At 44.1% G+C, this 15,912-nt stretch overlaps 2 long non-coding RNA genes across 2 annotated transcripts; one reads left to right on the forward strand and one right to left on the reverse strand.

Moving 5' to 3' along the window:
- Positions 1-1,617: 1,617 nt before the first annotated feature.
- On the reverse strand, positions 1,618-2,270 carry LOC140583011 (uncharacterized). Its single transcript, XR_011985800.1, has 3 exons — positions 2,192-2,270; positions 1,822-2,033; positions 1,618-1,736 (listed from the first exon to the last, which is right to left on the reverse strand). It is a non-coding gene; the product is annotated as an uncharacterized lncRNA (long non-coding RNA).
- Positions 2,271-11,129: 8,859 nt separating this feature from the next.
- Positions 11,130-11,884, forward strand: LOC140583148 (uncharacterized). Its single transcript, XR_011985908.1, has 3 exons — positions 11,130-11,375; positions 11,550-11,723; positions 11,838-11,884. It is a non-coding gene; the product is annotated as an uncharacterized lncRNA (long non-coding RNA).
- The last annotated feature ends 4,028 nt before the right edge of the window (positions 11,885-15,912 follow it).

Genomic DNA, 15,912 nt, shown 5'->3' on the forward strand with positions numbered 1-15,912 from the left:
AAAAGTCCTCTTCACGTTATCCTCGGAGAGCCTCAGGCTGGAGTCTTGCGGAGCTGCGGGGGGACGCACGGGCTTGTCCATGTTAGCGAGCTCAAAGCGAGCGAAAAACACGTTCAGCTCATCCAGCTCATCAGTGAAGCGGCGGTAACTGTGGCCGCGTGAGTCCGGGGTTTGTAGTCCGTGATCGACTGAATGCCCTGCCACATCCAACGAGCGTCTGCTGTGCTGTTAAACTGAGAGTCTAGTTCGTGGGCGTACTGACGCTTTGCGTATTTACAGTAATGGCTTTTCGGAGATCATACTGGCTCTTTTTGTATGCCTGAGTATCTCCAGAGTGAAATGCACTGCTGCGCTCCTGGATGTGCCAGCGAACTTCAGCACACATCCAGGGCTTCTGGTTGGGAAATACGCGTACAGACTTTGTGGGTACGCAGTCTTCCACACATTTCCTGATGAAGCCCGTGACCACTGTGGCATACTCGTCCAGATTTCCAGGGGACTCTTTGAAAACATTTCAGTCCACAGATTCAAAGCAGTCCCTAAGCGTCTCCCCCGCTTCCTGAGTTCATCAGTGCACCTCTCGCACGGCCGGTTCTACGTGCTTCAACTGCTGCTTGTAAACAGGGAGGAGCAGCACAGAGCGATGGTCTGACTGGCCGAGGTTCGGCCGTGGGAGCGAGCGGTATGCGTTTTTGTGTGCGGTGCAGTTGTGGTCCAACATATTAGCACCCCTGGTGGGGCAGGAGACATGTTGGTAGTATTTGGGGTAAATGGACCTTAGGCTTGCTTTGTTGAAGTCCCCAGCAATGATAACCAGACCGTCGGGGTGTGTGTTTTCGCAGTCCGTAATGAGGCGGTATAGTTCCTTAAGTGCGGTGCTGGTGTTTGCTTGCGGGGGGATGTAAACAGCTGCCATGTGCTCAGCTGTAAACTCCCTAGGCAGGTAAAACGGCCGGCACTTGATGATCAAACACTCCAGGTCCAGAGAGCAGCTTTGTGAGATAACTCCCACATCCGTACACCATGCATTGTTGATGAGAAAGCATACCCCGCCACCTCTCTTTTTCCCGGAGGAGACCGACCGATCAGCGCGATAGATAGAGAAGCCGTCTGGCTGTACAGCCGGATCCGGTGTGCAGGCGGTGAGCCATGTTCCTGTGAGGCAGAAAACACAACAGCCACGCAGATCTCGCTGAAGATGAAGTCTACCACGGAGATCGTCCAATTTGTTGTCCAGAGTCTGGACATTGGCCAGGAAAATGCTACGCAGTGGATGTCGTAGTCCACGGCGTTTCGCCCTCACTTGGATCCGGCCACGCCGGCCACGTTTGATCGGGTGAGTCGCGTCCGCCACCTTGGTTTCGAGTTATTGTGACGAGCAGCCCCTGGTCGATAATTTCAAAAGCCGCGACTTGTGCCTTTGTTGCTCCGATATTTATCAGTGTTGAATGGTCGTACTTAATGAAACAGCAAACAGGCAGTACAAACAGGGACAATAACAAAAATACAGACACAAAAACGAAAAGTCTACGAGGAGCCAGTGAATACCCAGTAAGACTGACCTCAGTATCTCCAGCTTACAGTGAAAGTTCCCCAGTCCATCAGAGAGCAGCTTCACTCCTGAATCCTGCAGGTCATTGTCACTCAGGTCCAGCTCTCTCAGGGGTGAGGTGTTTGATCTGAGAGTTAAAGCCAACGTGTCACAGCATGTCTCTGTGAGATTACAGCTGTTCAGCCTGGAAAAAGAAAATATGTTAAGACACAGACACATATTTGTTAATAGTACTGACAGCAACATTTAAATATATCATTGCACTTGACTGTAGTATCTTCTGTTCGCCTTTTCTTGGATGCTGTTTCAATCTGTCTCTCTTCATGTTCATCATTGACTCCTCCAGTTCCACCTTCAGTTATGTAGAGTTCTGTGTAAATCTCTTTGAGAAGTGTTGGCTGTCCTTCCTTAGCTTTCCCTTCAGTGACAAACTCAAATTTCTTCTTCAGGTTCCATTTTATTCTGTCCATCATGAGTTCCCCTGAAGAAATATGGGAGGAAAATGGACAATTTCTGACCAGTATAAACACACACACACACATTGATCATTATTTAACTATGATAAATTATAAATGTCACATGATACAGAGTTTTTTCTGAAACACTACATACATATAGATAATAGCGTACAGCTCTTACTTTTCTCTGATACGTCACCCAGCTCACTTCCTGCTTGGTTACCTGAAATAAAAAAGAATTTCATATTCATTTCTGTCTTCAACATCAGTATGTATCAAACTTTTCATTATTTCCCATATAATGTTGTTTAATATATTTTTCAAGACCTAAAAAAGGTTACATTTTATATGAAAAACAAGAAAGGTTAAAATATGATTACATTTCTGCATGTCTGCCTTCAGTCTCTCAGCAAGGTCATTCAGGGTGATATTCATCAGGATTTCAAGTGTGACCCTAAGAGCACCAACTTCCTTGTAGTAACTTATCATCGTGTTGGCGAGGTCTGTTCTATCCAAGTCCTTCACCTGACCCCTGGGAAGGGGCTTTAACTCTTTATACTTAGTGCGACTCAGTTTCCATTTAAATTTTTTCAGCTGTTCATCATCAAGTTCCTCCAGATACTCCAGCAAGAGGTCGGCGAGTGAGTTCTGAGTGTGCAGAATGTCAGAGATTAGTCCATGAGACTCACAGACCTGTTTATGGTCACTCACACACATGCACTGAACTTTCCGTTAACAGAAGTCAGTTTTCCTGCTCACAGTCTTATGTGGCTGCTGAAGACACCTGCTGTGATTTTTCATTACTATAGGAGACACACATGTGTTTATTTCTGCCTTATTATTTAAGCTTATTTAAACCTGTCCAATATAAACAGCAATAAAAATAGTCTAAGACCCAATAGAGCACATTAAAACAATAGGGTCAAAATTACATTTACATTTACAGCATTTGGCAGCCATAGCCAGAGCGACTGACATCAGTGCTTTAAGACTCTACAATGAATTTTTCCAGATACTAGCTCAATAAAACCAAGGCTATGAATACCATCGATCTAATACTCTGTTGGGAAAGTGCGTTTTTTATAAATGCCAGAAGTGCTAATTCAGGTATTTCTGGAAAAGGTGTGTTTTAAGTCGTCTTTTGAAGACATTCAGTGACTCAGCTGTTTGGACATCTAGGGGGAGTTCATTCCACCAACTTGGTGCCGGAACAGAGAAGAGCCGAGAGGTGTGTCTTCCTTGTGCCTTGAGGAGTGGTGGGACCAGTCGAGCAGTGCTGGAGGACCGGAGAGATCGTGGTGCAGTGTGGGGTGTGATGAGGTCTTTTAGGTAGGATGGAGCCAGATCATTTTTGGCTTTGTATGCGAGCATCAGTGTTTTGAATCTGATGCGGGCAGCCACAGGAAGCCAGTGTAGGGAGCGCAGCAAAGGAGTGGTGTGGGAGAACTTGGGAAGGCTGAAAACAAGTCGAGCAGCTGCATTCTGAATCAGTTGGAGGGGACGAATGACGCTCAGTGGTAAACCCGCTAGAAGCGAGTTGCAGTAGTCAAGGCGGGAGATGACGAGGGACTGAACGAGTATCTGGGTAGCCTGTGTGGAAAGAAATGGACGTATCCTTCTGATATTAAACAGGAGAAACCGACAAGAGCGGGAAACGTTGGCGATATGTGAGGAAAAGGACAGACGATTGTCCATGGTAACCCCAAGGCTGCGAGCAGTAACCGAAGGACGGATCAGGGAATCAAAAATCAAATCAAAACAGACTACAAACATCAAGTTAAGGCAGCATCCAATATAATTATACATATTTTAGATTAAGTTATTTTTCTCCAGCCCGTCTGTACCAATTGGTGTATGCGGTACGGTAGTAATATAATTATACATATTTTAGATTAAGTTATTCTGTTGCAGCCCGTCTGTAACATTTGGTGTAGAGTGGTACGGAAGTAATATAATTATACATATTTTAGATTAAGTTATTCTGTTGCAGCCCGTCTGTAACATTTGGTGTAGGGCGGTACGGAAGTAATATAATTATACATATTTTAGATTAAGTTATTCTGTTGCAGCCCGTCTGTACCATTTGGTGTAGGGCGGTACGGTATGGAAGTAGCCTGGGGAAGAGCACTGTGGAGAGGGAGCTTTTTGTCTGATATGTTCAGCAACCTTCAGCTGAAAATCGCTACTCAGCTTAAGCTTCCCTGCCGTTCAGTGTCTGGTATTTATGGACAAAATGCATCAAATGCCGAAATGCTGTAGCCAAACCTCTTGGTGAGCCATTGCTTAGATGTTTATGGCTGTAAGGAAACCAGGTCCTGTGTATCAGTCTGACTCTGTAATGAAAACCAAAAGTAATGTTAGCTTTATATTCAAAAGTCAGTTTAGTAGCTGTAATATCTTACAACCAAAGCAAACTGGTCAGTTTTTACTAACACAGACAGTTTACAGTCGCTGGCAAAGATACGTCCACTGATCATTTGGACTCATAACTATGGGCCATATTTCACCCTGTGTTTAAGTAAAAAAAAAAGATATAGCCATTACACTGCATGTTCCTTCCATATTCAATTGGTACTTTGCAAATTAAACTATATGCTTTTCTATCAGTGTATTCAGTGCTTGAAGTGGGTCAGTACTCACAGGTATGCAGTACCAGCACCTCTTTGTTTTTCTCTTCAGAGTACCGGCACCTCACAGTATCTGCTGAGAGTACTGGCACCTGGCACTGAATAACAATAAAATAGAATAGAAGCTTTATTGTCATTGTATATAAAATACACAACAAAACTAGGCGTGCGGCTACTGTTCAATGCAATAAAGAATCAGAAAAATACAGTCAAACAAATAAATACTTGTCTGTGTTTGCATATGTAATAAACAGCCAACTAACAGAGGCAAGTAGCAAAAATCAATCCTTGGGAAGAATAAGATGAATAGAAATGGATTAGCATTATTAAACTGGGTTTTGCAATCACTAAAGACTCCCCTACCCTCCTGGAGCCGACACCTTATCGTGGTGGAGGGGTTTGCGTGTTCCAGTGATCCCAGGAGCTAAGTTGGCCGGGGCTTTATGCCCCTGGTAGGGTCACCCATGGCAAACAGGTCCGGGGTGAGGAACCAGACGAAGTTCGGCTCAAAAGACCCCATATGATGAGAAAAATATTGGAAACACGTTTTCCCTTGCCCGGACGCGGGTCACCGGGGCCCCCCCCTGGAGCTAGGCCTGGGGGTGGGGCTCGATGGCGAGCGCCTGGTGGCCAGGCCTATACCCATGGGGCCTGGTCGGGCACAGCCCGAACAAGGCACGTGGGTCCCCCTTCCAATGGGCTCACCACCCGTAGGAGGGGCCATAGGGGTCGGGTGCATTGTGAGCTGGGCAGTGGCCGAAGGCGGGGACCTTGGCGGTCCGATCCTCGGCTGCAGAAGCTAGCTCTTGGGACATGGAATGTCACCTCTCTGATGGGGAAGGAGCCTGAGCTGGTGCGCGAGGTTGAGAAATTCCGGCTAGACATAGTCGGGCTCACCTCGACGCACGGCTTGGGCTCTGGAACCAGTCTCCTTGAAGGTGGTTGGACCCTATTCCACTCTGGAGTTGCCTGCGGGGAGAGGCGCCGAGCAGGGGTGGGCATACTTATTGCCCCCTGGCTGGGCGCCTGCACATTGTGGTTTACCGCGGTGGACAAGAGAGTAGCCTCCCTTCGCCTTCGGGTGGGGGGACGGGTTCTGACTGTTGTTTGCGCATATGCGCCGAGCGGCAGTTCAGAGTACCCACCCTTTTTAGAGTCTCTGGAAGGGGTGTTGTTCTTGTTCTGCTGGGGGACTTCAATGCTCACGTGGGCAATGACAGTGAGACCTGGAGTGGCGTGATTGGGAGGAACGGCCCCCCCGATCTGAACCTGAGTGGTGTTCTGTTGTTGGACTTCTGTGCTCGCCACGGATTGTCCATAATGAACACCATGTTCAGGCATAAGGGTGTTCATATGTGCACTTGGCACCAGGACACCCTAGGCCGCACTTCGATGATCGACTTTGTAGTCGTGTCGTCGGACTTGCGGCCGCATGTCTTGGACACTCGGGTGAAGAGAGGGGCGGAGCTGTCAACTGATCACTACCTGGTGGTGGGTTGGCTCCGCTGGTGGGGGAGGAAGCCGGCCAGGCCTGGCAGGCCCAAGTGTATAGTGAGGGTCTGCTGGGAACGTCTGGCTGAATCCCCTGTCAGGAGGAGTTTCAACTCCTACCTCCGGCAGAACTTTTCCTATGTCCCGGGGAAGGCGGGGGACATTGATTCCGAATGGGCCATGTTCCGCGCCTCCATTGTGGAGGCGGCTGACCGGAGCTGTGGCCGTAAGGTAGTCGGTGCCTGTCGTGGCGGCAATCCGCGAACCCGCTGGTGGACACCAGTGTGAAGAAGGAGTCCTATCGGGCCTATTTAGCCTGTGGGACTCCAGAGGCAGCTGACGGGTACCGGCAGGGCAAGCGGGATGCGGCTTCGGCGGTCGCTGAGGCAAAAACTCGGGTTTGGGAGGAGTTTGGCGAGGCCATGGAAAACGACTTCCGGACGGCTTCGAGGCGATTCTGGTCCACCATCCGGCGGCTCCGGGTGGGAAAGCGGTGCAACATCAACACTGTTTATGGTGGGGATGGGGTGCTGCTGACCTCAACCCGGGACGTTTTGGGTCGGTGGAGGGAGTACTTCGAAGACCTCCTCAATCCCACCAACACGCCTTCCGATGTGGAAGCAGAGTATGGGGACTAGGGTGTGGACTCCTCTATCTCGGGGGCGGAGGTCGCTGAGGTGGTTAAAAAGCTCCTCGGTGGTTGAGCCCCAGGGGTGGATGAGATCCGCCCAGAGTTCCTGAAGGCTCTGGATGCTGTGGGGATGTCTTGGTTAACACGCATCTGCAGCATCGCATGGACATCAGGGGCAGTGCCTCTAGACTTTCAAGAAAGGGGACCAGAGGGTGTGCTCCAACTGTAGGGGGATCACACTCCTCAGCCTCCCTGGTAAGGTCTATTCGGGGGTTCTGGAGAGGAGGGTCCGCCGGATTGTCAAACCGCAGATTCATGAGGAGCAGTGTGGTTTTCGCCCCGGCCGTGGAACAGTGGACCAGCTCTATACTCTCCGCAGGGTTCTGGAGGGTTCATGGGAGTTTGCCCAACCGGTCTACATGTGTTTTGTGGACTTGGAGAAGGCATTCGACCGTGTCCCTCGGGGAGTCCTGTGGGGGGTGCTCCGGGAGTATGGGGTGCCGGGCTTCCTTTTAAGGGCTGTTCGGTCCCTGTATGACCGGTGCCAGAGTCTGGTCCGCATGAGCGGCAATAAGTCGGACTTGTTTCCGGTGAGGGTTGGACTCCGTCAGGGCTGTCCTTTGTCAACGATTCTGTTCATCTCTAGGTGCAGCCAGGGCGTTGAGGGTGTCCGGTTTGGTGACCTCAGGATTAGGTCTCTGCTTTTTGCAGATGATGTGGTCCTGTTGGCCTCATCAGACCGTGACCTTCGGCTCTCGCTGGGACAGTTCGCAGCCGAGTGTGAAGCGGCTGGGATGAGAATCAGCGCCTCCAAATCCGAGACCATGGTCCTCAGCCGGAAAAGGGTAGAATGCTCTCTCTGGGTCAGGGATGGGATCCTTCCGCAAGTGGAGGAGTTTAACCCCCTGGGGTCTGAGGCATGTTTTCCACTTTCGGGGTAGTCTGACATGCCTTGACATTTTAAAATATTTCACCTATCTAAAAAACATTTATCCCAAAGTGATACATTTGCTTTTATTCAGCACAAACTCAGCACCAATAATCTGAGACCTCTTAGAATGTTATTATTCTATTTTTTGTTAAAATCAACTATAAACATATACTTTTCAAAAACCTATTTTCAGACATGCTGAGAAATTGTAAAAAATCACATTATAGACATTTCTAGGTAAGACTTTTGAGCTCTGAAACTTATAGACACAGGGGTTGGCTACATATAGGTGAAAGTGACATTCTGAAATTTTATGTAGTTTGATTACTAAAGTGTTAGTACTTTAGAGTGACACTCTTTTTCTCAAAGTCAGTGGCCTTCACAATGAATATTGATGAGATAGGTGTCCTCACACCTGTAGTACTTTGCATGCTGTCAATGGCCCATCAGTCTGGAATGTCACTGCACCCCACACCCATCACTTTGGAAAAGCAGTTTGAAATGCAAGAAAAGTAGCAACAATAAAATCCCTTTCACAATTTATTGGTAGATGGAATGAAAAATGAAAAACTGTTACTATATAAATATAGAAAGCGATAAATATGATGTAGTGACTATTATTAACGCTCTGGGGACGAGGGCATCGTGGACCGCGTATCTTTCTCGTGTATTTCAGTTTATATCTCGCTGAAATCATTATGTAAAATCATGAAAAAAACACTGACTAAATCCGTTATCTGTCTTCTTTTCAAAACTTCCATTGTCAGAAGTATTAAAGTTTTTAAAATTAGGTTAAATAGGCAAAAAAGCAAATCATGTCACCTTTCTTTGTTTTACTTGTATCGCGAGCGTTTAGGACCGCTCTCAGCGGAAGATCGCTATTCACGTTGTAAATACACTGCGTTTGAATCGGCGATCACATGATTGCAGGCACACAGGCTTAGCCCACTGAGCCATGAACGCAGGTATGAGCTTCGCTGCTGAAAGTGGCAACACTGGCGCAAAGCTTCAGCGGCAGAGATGTATCCGTGTGCTATATTGTAGCCGATCAGTATAAACACTACCCAGACATGTGCTCTTGTTTATTTTGGTCACGATGGGCGTATTCACATATTTCTTTACCCAATACTAACTGTCGGATTATCATGTTATTATCATGCGAATAGCGCGATTTGCAAGTGGGTGGGCGATCAGAGCCGCTTCAAGACACAGACGCTTAAACCCCACGTACGAATGTTTTTTTACGAAGATTCTGACATTCACTAGAGGTGTAACGGTTCACAAAAATCACGGTTCGGTTCGATACGACACAGTGGTGACACGGTTCGGTATGTTTTCGGTACAGCAAAAATAAAAAAAAATGCCAGATAATTTCTTTGATTTTTTTCACTTTTTTATTTATTAAAACATCAAAAAAGTATGATCTTGTTTTTTTCTTTTACTTTAAACAATGATGAAGCTATTCTTCACCCATCTTGAGGTTTCTTTTTAGCAGCAAATAAAACAAAACCTCCTTTATAACCAAAACCAAAAAGCTCCTGATAAAAAATATTTATGTCATTTTGTAGTAGTTGTAAACTAATAGAAAGAAAAGAACAATTTTGTTTTTATATGGAACTCAGTTTCAATCAATTTTTAAGTTTTTTTTCCAGGAAGATGAGTGTGTCCACATTTTATCCACCACTCTCTTGCCATCACCCTCATAACTTACAGGGAAACCAAAGTGCTCCCAAACTCCAGACCTGTTGGTTATAGGAGGATCCTCTATTTCTGGTCTGATAATTGCATTAATGTTACTAGCCATTTTGCAACGAACTAGTGCAGCAAATGCCTGACTGACTGGAGTAGTGTTTGGGGGTGGGAGGGGCAGTCAACACGTTGCCTGTCACGTCGTTTGGGCTGCCTTGTTGAGCGTAGTAGCACTGAAAACATTATATTTTACACACTTTATTCTCTTTTATTTTTTTTTCAAATATAACCCTCTGGAGTCTAGGGGTAGGGAACACACTTTCACTGACTGGGGCATGATCACACATTTCATTCAATATCATAAACATAATTCATGGCAAATAAATTATTTCTTATATATTTGTTTTGGCATTAAACTCATCTTAATCTTAGTTTACTTTGTCACTGTTGCGCTGTTAATAAAATGACCATGCGAATGCGATTTGAATACGCGCTAATGCGGCTATTTAGAATGTGAATAGCGATCTTCGGGTGAGAGTGGTACTATACGCCCCCGATGCAGGTAAATCAAAGTAAGGTGACATGGTTTACTTTCTTGCCGATTTAGCCTAATTTTAAAAACTTTAATAATTCCGACAATGGACGTTTTGAAAAGAAGACCAATTACGGATTTAGTCAGCGTTTTTTTCATGTTTCTACAGTATAATAAGATTTCAGCGAGTTATGAACTGAAATAGACAAGAAAGATACTCGGCATCGCTGATGATGCCGTCGACTCCAGAGGGATAAAAGTATTTTTCTGAATCGTTTGGTTTGTAATGCGTACCGAACCGAAAGCCTCATACCGAACGGTTCAATACGAATACGCGTATCGTTACACCTCTAACATTCACCAATGTTTTCTTATCTGAATTTGTTCTTAGCTAATAACAGAATCTACGCACACTCAAGACCATTCGTACGCACATTTAAGCAATGATAGTTTGTTCAAAATAATCGGTTATAACAGTTTTGTTCAATCTACAGTTGATAAAATGATAGTATTTGAATAATTTCTAAAAGTAAAATATAAAAAAAGAATTTTAAAGTGTAAAAATTATTTTCATGGTAATAACGGCGATCATGCGGATTATAAATAGGTCTGTTTCTGCGCATTGGCCTTGCTATCAAAATGGCATTTCTGTTACTTCTTGAAGAGCTTGCCAATCGTGCTCTGAGAAGGGAACGCATGTTTGAAGATCATTTAGATTTATTTGGCACACAGCGTTCACAGAGAAGGTGATATCTTTCCATGTATCAGCTTTCTTGGGGGCTTTATATCCACTGGTTATGCTACTAAATAATGTGTCTATTTGCATTTACCTCCTGTACAGTACAATCCAGTCATAAAGGATTTGAAGGGACCTGGCAAAACAGTCCGTTATACCCAAAGTCTGTTACATCCAGAGTTGCTGTATGCCCAGAACACAACTACAGGACACCATTTACTCATGCCACACCCCAGTAGACACACTTGTGGTATAGATTATTATATTGTACATGTAGTAATCCAACTTGGCGGAGCCTGCATGTCCGTTATAGCCGAACAGAACTACAGCTAAAAGCGGCCCTGGGGACCAAATTGTTTGTGCGTTATAAGCGAAATTCCGTTATATGCCAGTCCGTTATATCCAATGCTTTTTCTGCATGTTCTTAAAGGCGCACGGCCGGGACCAGCGAACCTCGTCCGTTATAGACGATATTCCGTTATAAGCGAGACCACTATAACGGGATTTTACTGTATTAATACTTCTACTTCAGCATTACTGAAGTTTTTTTTCCTCTTAGTGCCAAGCGGCTGACAGCCTGCGCGTCTCTTCGCCATTCCTTGCCCACGGCCCTACAATCTCACGCCCTTTTATGGGAAATTGCAGGGCGTTTCCCTATGCTAATTAGAACAAACTGGCACGCTCTTTCAGTTACGAAGACGTGGGACTCACCATTCTTAAGAACAAAGGTGCGAACAATTCTGCTACTTAAGAACACATCATGAATCTGACGTAGGTTGTTCTTAAATTTCGTAGGAACATATTTAAGGGAATTCTTAAGAAAATATTGGTGAATGAGGCCCAATGCTTGTAATGGTGAGGTGATCTTATTTATTGGGGAGTCTTTGTCTGTCTCTCTGCAGGCTGTCAGGCTGTAGAGTCACAGAAGAAGGCTGTTCTTCCCTGGCTTCAGCTCTGAGGTCAAACGCCTCACACCTGAGAGAGCTGGATCTGAGCTACAATCACCCAGGAGACTCAGGAGTGAAGCTGCTCTCTGCTGTACTGGAGGATCCCAACTGTAAACTGGAGAAGCTGAAGTGAGTACAGAGTGTGAGTCTGACACGCTACAAATACTTAAGCATGTATGTGAAGAAGTGGCACCAATAAATAAATGGATACAGCAGCACTATGTCATTCTGCATCTCCTATAGTGTGGACCACAGTGGAGAGTGCAGGACCAGACCAGGCTTACAGAAATGTAAGTGTGTTTGCATGTTTTTTTTTTAATAATACCATTAATACTATGTTATGGTTGTATTCACACAATTGTTGTGATGAGTGTGTCTTTTTGCATTGTGTGTAGATGGATTTCCATGTTTGTCTTTAGGTGAGTTTCTGTGTGTCATTTTAGACAACATCCAAATGAGACAAATAAAACATCAAAATCATCACCAAAAACACTATCAATTCATTTAATTGTTTTAAAAAATATTTTTTTACAAATACTTTATAGCTGCTCATATTGTCTTTGTTTTTGTGTGGGAGTGTAAGATGGTTAAAATATATTCTGATGTAGTTGTACATCTTTAATTTCACAAGAAAAGAATTCTTTGCATTTGTTCTTTTTGCGCATGCCGTGAGTGTATGTGTTTTCTGTGCGAGATTCGTTAGTATTGTCCTAAGACGGCACCCATAGGCAGTGAGGACTCTCTCCTTAAGTGCAAAATGTGAATTTGCATTTTTACAGGGTGCTTCTGGAACACTCCTTAAAGTGCATGTTTAAAATACGTATAATGTGCGTCGACCCACTGGGCATTGCCTGGTAAGCCAGATGGCCAGCCCAGCCCTGGGCTAACACGAGGTGCAAATACATACTCAATTGATTGCATTGTGTTGATTACATTATAATGATTACATTGTAATGATTACATCATGGGTATTTGGCATGCTTTTTAATAATACCATAATGATTATATTCTTCGTTTCAAAGTGCTAAATAATATTCCATAAGATAGATACTGAATCCAACCCCGACTGGCAAAAACCACTAAATTTATCTACATGCTGAGGGGTTAATTATACAATAATGCCAATGCTAATTTACTAATGTCTAATAACACAGTGTTGAATATAATGCAGACACTGGACATGGGAACTGATACTGGGCTTGCAGGATGGGGCGATCTGACTTCATGAAGTTGGCAGAAATCAGGAATTGATAGCGAGAGAACAGGTCGAGATGACCTGTGCCAGAGGACAGGGTGAACTAATACTTTTTCAAATTTTTGCACAATATAAAAGGGGAGGGGGGACACGTACTTAATGGCTAACTAGAGTAAATGTCAATGTATGTGGTAGTCACGTAGGTGGAAAAGTACAGAAAAGGGGGGCCACACCCCAAAAGGCCTATAAAGACCTAGAGCCGACACCTATGGTTCGAGCTTCTTCCTGTACATGCTGAATGTATGTCAGATGGTTGCTCCCGGATTGCAATCTGTCAGAGAATAAGCTGGTGACTTGCAACTACTCCTCGACTGTGTAGTGAATCTCTTCTCATCAACGGAACTGGCGGAGTTCTGACTCCAACAATGCATAATTATTAATAATAGACGTGTAAGAATATGCACAGCCATCCATTAAGCCATTAAATTCATTATCTATTGCAGGGATCGAATTTATCGACGGCTTCGACGGCAAAAGCCGCCGTGCCTTAGCAATTTGCCGTGCTGCCCTGATTATTTACAAGTTCTTGCCGGCAGATACTTGCAGTGCCCTCTTCCTCAGTTGCCTTTGTGCCCTATTGTGTATGTTTAGATCATAATAAAGTCAATAAACTTATGAAATCAAGAAGTTCTTCCGTTTTTTACTTCTCTGTCGCCATGTCCATGATGTCTGGGTTGATAAGCGCATCCCATAATTTTACGTTAGCCACGCCTCCATGGTTAAATTATTCAGAGCGGCTATTCTAGCCGATGCGTACCTCCCTCCGAAACTAATAGCAACATGTTCATAGAATAGGGAGGGTGAGAAGGTTTAGAAGTTCTTTTGAAAGTGAGGCTGTATTGGTGGTATTTTTGGCACGTGAACAATCATCGATTTACATCGACAAATACATGTTAAGGACCTGTTATAAGGCCACAAAGTTCCAATTAAAATGCCTACCAAAGATCGGGTGAAAAAAAGAAAGCAGGCTGAAATGACGGCCGCTGCTTCTAAGACCCTGAAAATAACCAAATTTCTTAGGTAATTTCGCTGGTTTTGCATGTCTATCCCAATCATACCGCATCTATTGTTATGGAAATTATCTGTCATTACTTGACGTTGTAATAATTTATAATAGACTGTAATAATTCATAGAAGATTGAAATAATTGATACCAGATGTGCATTGAATTGAAGTGAAAACAGAGAAGGAGTTAGAGCATAAACTGTACTGTCCTGCAGCTACTGTCACGGGACAGTTCGTAGTGGCTCGCGGAAGTGTTTGAGTGGCTCGAGACAGTTAGCGAGTGGCTCGCGACAGTGTTTGAGTGTCTCGGGACAGTGTTTGAGTGGCTCGGGACAGTTGGCGAGTGTTAGTTAGTTGGCTTGAATATGGTCACTCATGCATTATTTTGAAGTTCTGTTAGTCATGTTAGTGTCAATGTCTCAGTAAAAATAATGTTCATTAAATAAAAGTTTTTATCACTGACAATAGCTGGTTCTGTTTTTTTTCATAAAACATTTCGTCATTACTGAGTAGGTGAATGAAGGCAACAGCATCTTTTTTTCAATAGCTAGTCTAACACTATTTCACAGGGTGCTAATGCATTTATTTCCCTTGAAAATGTCAGAATGCTAAATATTTCATGCGTCCGGCTATATACCTTTTTGCCTCAGTGCCCTGGCCAGTAATTCTTGATTGCCTTGGTGCCCTCCGAACCTACGGGAAAATGCCTTAGTGCCCTCCTATATTTGAGGGGATAAAAGGCAAACATTGCTGTGCCCCCCGAACAAAGTAATTCTACCCCTGTTATTGCAGATTAACATTCTCTACGGTGACTGTAGTCATTTATAATGTCTTTCAAGCTGCTGCCATATTTCTTACATCCACTGGACACGTCATTTCACAGAACAAGCGATCCAGAAACAATGTGTACTTTTCAGGGATGCCACTATAGGTGGATCAAAACATAGATTACTAAATATAATAGCTTCAGTATTAAATTATAAAAAAGCGGATCTATTCGCAATATTTGTAAAATGCCATGATTACTCCATTTTAAATAGACGCTTCTTTTTGTGCCAGTTTGTAATTAGCAGTCATTTGCGTTCTTTTATAATAAAAATAAATCAAATATTATAAGCCATAAATTATTCGTATATTTTGCAGGAACAGACATCGCGCCGCTGAAGTTTAGTACTTTCCCGTTTGAGATGAACGTGATGTTGCCGTTTCCTGCCCGGTGACCTTTAAAAATCCATGACAGCAGCAGTTCGATGCAGCGTGTGCAGCGGCCATATTCACGGACAAAATCAAGCTGATCACTAAGACTTATTTTGTGGTTAAGTAATACAGAAGTAACAGCATAATGCTACATTATTTGTGCCCCCTCAGGAAAAGTGTTACCGATCAGTAAATAACATTTTCTCTTGCCTTGGCTCGATGTCTAAAACAGACCTAGACATGTTTGAGTAGATTATCATGTTATTGCACTTACCACACACAATATGAAGAAAATGTAAGTGAACCGAAATCTCCATGCAATGAATTATCATCCTGTGAGTGTGTATCAAGTGCTGCAGCCCATATTTTAGCAATGGGCATCAGATCACTGTATTCAATAGAGTGAGGGGTTATTCAGAAAGGACCAGTGTATTATTATAAAACAGACTGATAAATCAACTTGTTTAAGCAATTATGACTGTATGTCTTGTCCAATAATCCAACATGCTTTCCCAGCTGGCAGCTTTCAAAGAGGATTGACCACATTGTTCTTGCAAAACTAGACATTTATGAAGGCCTCTATACCTTAACAAGCTTACGATTAAATGCAGCACAGCCCTCAATGTCCTGTGGATGCATATGGATATATGGAGGTGATTTTCTGTACTGAGTTAGATCAAATGCATGAATCCATTTCCAAAAGCTGTTTATCTGGGTCCCCACAATGGGGGACATTGGATATGGTGCCAGTATCTCATAGGCCTTGGATACTTAATCACTCAGGCATTTCTGAGTCACATCTTTATTTAGCCTAATCGTTACTTTTTGTCTAGGACATTTAACACAATCCAGTGTGTGGCC

The sequence above is a fragment of the Paramormyrops kingsleyae genome, chromosome 25 (assembly GCF_048594095.1).
Source record: "Paramormyrops kingsleyae isolate MSU_618 chromosome 25, PKINGS_0.4, whole genome shotgun sequence".
NCBI lineage: Eukaryota > Metazoa > Chordata > Actinopteri > Osteoglossiformes > Mormyridae > Paramormyrops > Paramormyrops kingsleyae.